The sequence below is a fragment of the Hibiscus syriacus genome, unplaced genomic scaffold (assembly GCF_006381635.1).
Source record: "Hibiscus syriacus cultivar Baekdansim isolate YM2019G1 unplaced genomic scaffold, ASM638163v2 tig00002840_pilon, whole genome shotgun sequence".
NCBI classification, from domain to species: Eukaryota; Viridiplantae; Streptophyta; class Magnoliopsida; order Malvales; family Malvaceae; genus Hibiscus; species Hibiscus syriacus.
The window spans coordinates 8,457,501-8,462,730 of NW_024061947.1; the positions used below are offsets into that span (position 1 = coordinate 8,457,501).

At 35.0% G+C, this 5,230-nt stretch overlaps 1 pseudogene; it reads right to left on the reverse strand.

Annotated features, from left to right (window-relative positions):
- Nucleotides 1-2,219: 2,219 nt before the first annotated feature.
- LOC120156552 lies at nt 2,220-4,639 on the reverse strand (annotated as a pseudogene).
- Nucleotides 4,640-5,230: the final 591 nt, after the last annotated feature.

Genomic DNA, 5,230 nt, shown 5'->3' on the forward strand with positions numbered 1-5,230 from the left:
TGAACGTTACCTCCCAAGGTTAACATAATCTCGTACTCCAAGTGGGAAGTGAACCCGCATGTGCTTCTCTCTTCGATCATAAATTTTCCAAGAAGGAAATACAATAGCCATCAATTGTATGTAAAATTAGGGAGAGGCATATCCCTTTTATAGGAGTGGTAAAGGGGGTAAATTTGTAATTGACAATTACCCACTCCAACCACATCCTAAAACAGATAACCAACTCCCTAAAAATATTCCTTAATATTTTCATTACTAACAATCCCCCACTAATGCAAATAAGTAGAGAATTTTTAAATTCGAAAAAGAGCACAACGAAATTAGTTCGCTTAAGTACTAGTGATGTATCTGGAACTAATACATAGTGGAATGAACAATTCTTCTTTTAACAAGTGAACGAATCTGAAACTTATTAAAATAGACTAAACTCATAACACACGACTAACTTCTTCACCAAGTAATTTTTGAGATAGATCAACAAATTTAGCCTATATACCTCGGGATGCTAGTAAGTGCTCTAGAAAGACAGCCCAAAGTCTTTCACAGAAGGTGGCTAATTCTTCATACTTACTAGGCGATTTTATCAAGTTTATCTTAAAATAGACCACTCAATTAAGGATATGAAATCATTAAGAGAATTTAGAAAGCTCAACCTCTCAATTAAAAGTCGATGGATTCATCAAGTTCGTCTCACAAGACCACCGAATGTAACACCCATAACCCGTATACGTCTAGAATTACGAGTTAAATATGTTACATTAACATTTCAGAACATTCATTGAACGTAATTGCTTAAAAATTTCATTTCATTGTAAAACTCTCCTCACTTCACGTCATTTTCTTTATTCGAACAATAGGCTTGAAAATCATTACGTGCTAAGTAAAACTTAGTGAGACAGTTATACAACTAAAGTGCGTTAAAACATAAAATGCATAAAAATATTTTAAGACATAAAAAGAAATGTAATTTAATGAAAAAGCATTGAAACATGTCCCAAAAATCTTGACTCCCTGAGTCTGAATATAGTGGTTGTTTCACCAAAAATGTCCCAAAACCCCTGAATCTCGATTGAAACGTTTCTGCTGCTTCACTTTCAATATTAAATTCGTGGACTTCGGAGCATTTCGAAAAAATGAAGGTCGGATTTAAAATCAGGACGTTAAGGCGAAGCGACCCATGAAATTTGGGACCGAATGGCGACCATCTACGGCGGTAGCATCCGACCACCATCTAGTTTTTTGTTATTTTCTTAATTATTTTATATTAAAAATAATAAAAAGACACGTCATCCAACTGTTAGAGAGAAAACGGGGAGTGATCAAAATAATTCAATATGTAAATTCAGTGAAAAAATAAAAAATTTAAAAGTTCAGTGAGAAAATAGGAAAGTATAACTCGTGAGGAATGGTGTAATTTCTACTACTACTAATGCATTTGATCTTGAAACAAAATCCAGTATGGAAAGAATGTATAATAATGGAAACTTTTCATTCTTAGTGCTATTGTTACATCCCACGTTTCAAATGTGTTTCAAAATGAAAAGAATTGTTGTTAAATGAGAAGGTATAATGGCATTAATCTCATATAGAACATAACTTAAAAGTAAAATATTTTGATTTATAACGGATTTTTTTTTTTAAAGAAGGCCATGATTCTAACAAATTATTCATAAGTTAGCCTTTATAGTAAATTCTCTGTACGATTTATGTTAGAAACAGAGGTCTAACAGCTCAAAGCATGGCATTAGCCATTTATTGTTCAACAAAACAGAAAAATCTGAAATCACATTGCCTAGGAGTTGCAAAGCATTCCTTCTTCCATTGATCAAGCCTCTGCCAACAGTAGTCAACAAAATATGATTATAGCCTGGATCGTCGAATGCATTTGATTGGATTAAAATGGGAATTCCGCCGAGAGGTATATTGGTGTCTGCTTGAGGAAACTGATGACTTTAGATCCCAATCTTCAACATTCTTGGAACACACACGTCGAAAGGATCTGACCAAGCACCCCGTGAAGATTATGCTCGGTGGGTGAGGCAAAGGGATCAAACCTTCCCGTGTTGGTCTTGCACAGACCCGAAATCTCTACCTTCGTAGTATTCTATTGAACTAGGCAAGAGGAAATTATCACTTTGCACCAGAGTTCCCCTGAAGCTCTTGTTTGGGCTTAAGGCTATTTTGCTGATTGGAGATCGACTCAGAGATTTCATTCTGTAGAGATTTCATTCTGTGTCCCTTCTGATTCAATCCGCTCACCCCAAATTGTTGAAAATTTCGGGAATATAAAGAAACTGCCTTACCAAAGCTCGGTCACAGCATCCTTGTAATCAATTGGATAATAATGGTAATGACCTGCAAAGACCATTAATTGGCACAAGTTGAATAGTCAATGCTATTGCCTGAATAAGATATAGGCTTTAAAATTCTCTTTTCTATTGTCCTCTCATTTCTGTTATCTCTACTGCTGCATCAGCAAGGTTTATGTTTAATAACTGTACAACCTTTTCCATCATGCAAATAAATGGGTCTGGATCAAAAACCATATGTTTCATGACGTTTGTTAAAACAAGAAAAGATGGTGGCTGCTGCATGTGATGCGTTTTTGAGGATGAATGAATGACTACTTGCATTATATGAAAGGCGCCACTGTTCCATCCAATCTCTTCAGTTTAAATATGTTTTAACTGAACCCTAGTTAAAACTTTATATATGGTATGATCATTCTAATAACAGAATTTCTCATAAGTTCAGAACTGACCTACATGAGGTGAACCATTGAACTTCACAAGTTTTAAATCACCACCAAGTTGTTGTATTCTTTGAGCGAAATTGCAGATAACTTGATAAGGAGCAAGATCATCATTTTCAGAGCATAATATGAGATAAGGGGCCCCCATTCTCTGCAAAAGACTTGTGTTATAAATAAGATATTAAAAATGGAAGTACTAATTTGAATAACATTTTTTACAGTACACTTACAACTGAAGCATATAGAGTCTGCCAATACTCAGCACGATGGGATTCAAACCTTCTGACGAAGAGAGCATCTAGACCGGAAGAAATGCCATTTGCTATCCATGATGCTATTCTGGGAGGGTTAGATATTTTGAGAACACTTGGGTGAACAATGAATCGAGCTCCCAGATCACTGGTAAAATCCACTGGACAAAGAATCAAAAATTCCCGAAAAACAGTCCTTCACCATGTGGAGATCATCCTTCACCAGAAGTAAAAGTATATTCAAAATACAAGTAGAACTTAAATATCTATAATAATGTTCATAAACAATATTAATTATAACTCAAGGAAAACACTTTTCAGCAAATGTCAATTAGTTGATTTTTATGTCATATGGAAGAGAAACGATTTCCAGTATCAATACACAAATAGCCCCATTAACACAATTAGTATATTAGAAATTGTGAAGGGAAAGAATGATTGTTGTGGCATCATTTAAGAAGTTAGTAAAAAGTTAGCATCTCGATAGAGAGGCAACATACCGGATTTACTTGTACTTCACACAATCCCTCGATCATCTGCAACAAGAAAATATAAAGCTGTATCACCACAACAAATGAAAACAAGCCTTTAGGTAAAAACACAATAGGTTTCAAAGTTTTCAAAAGGAATACCTGAATAACCTTGTACATACATGCCTTCGGACCACCAGAAAAAGATGCAAAAACCACGGGGCATGGCCTCATCTTCAGCTCCTGCGTAAAAAAAAAAAATCAAAAAAGAGAAAACCCACTCAATATACAAAAGCATAAAATTCCACGCTGTAGGATTACTCTTGTAGAATAGCCAATTGAAACACTAGATCAAGATTAAAGAGTCCGGGGCATGGAGATCGAGATTGTTTTCGGTATTACCTGAACAAGCTCTTTAAGAAGATCAAGTCCAAGAGCAGAAGCCTTCTCTGGGAAAAACCTGTACAGATTACCAAAAACAATAAAATCCACCTCCAACGTGAGTCAACGTGAAGCAGATGAACATCAAATTTCAGTTCAAAAGCACCAATCAAAGCCACAGGACCATATACAGCAATTCAACCAAATATCCCTCAATTTCATAATCCATACGAACAGCGTAAGTGCAGAACCATTCGTGTTTAATCAGGAATGCTAAATCGTCAAAGAAATTCATGATCAAAGCATTAAAAAAAGTCAACAAATCATATTTCGAAAATAAATAAAGAACCCCATTCATAGAACAGGAAATCGAAAGCTACGTAAGTCAAAAGCATCCACCAACCAACAAAAAAACGATCAAATAGAAGCAAATCAAACCCCAAAATTAGATTAAAAACACATACATGTTTAAGAACTCTGAATGACAAACAAGAGAATCCCAACCCAAAGAAGCGTAGAGCCGAACATAGTTCTTCAAGTGCTTCTCTTGACTCGACATCCAAGCAAACACCACAACTATACCTCCTCCACTTCTTCTTTCAATCCTATCTTCTCTTCCCCAATAAAATCTACCCCCAAATCCCCACATTCTCTTTGCCTTTGCCTCTTCAACTCGAAGTTTCAAGCAATAATTAAGCTTCTCTTAGCTCCCCGCACCTCAAGAAAAAGGGTAGAAACCGCAGAGATTCCACTTAATCTCTGGATCATATAGATGAATTAGATTAATAAAGCAAGTGTGAATTTTTTTTTTTGGTCCCGCGTTTTATAGGGCTGTGAACGAAAAGTACGTCTGATATCCTGCGATTGGTTTTATCAGACAAGTCTTGCAACCGGGGATGGCAAAGGTGCAAGCCAACAAGACGCATTGTTTTGTTATTTTATTTTGGTAAAATATGTTCTAAGTCCCTTGTATTCTTAATGCATATGAAATTTTAGTTATACTTTTGTTTATGCAAATTTAATCATCCACTTTTCAGATTTTAACACAAAATTTAAAAAAAATTATAAACTGGTAACTTTAACTTCTTACAGTAATACAAATTAATTACACAACTTATATTCATCTCGACGATCTTGAGAAAACTCTTCAAATTTGGATTATTTTTGTAACCATTTATAAACACTCAAAATGACATAAATACCACTCTTAGCTTTGGGGTGTCAATTAATAATCGGAGGGCTGACTATGCCTAATTTTTAGAGTGACTTAATACCAAAATAAGTGTCTAAACTATATCGCTTTTTTCACTAGTAGGTGTCTAAAGTATTTTTAACTCATCTCGGTGTTTAACGTTACAAACGTTATCATTTTAGGT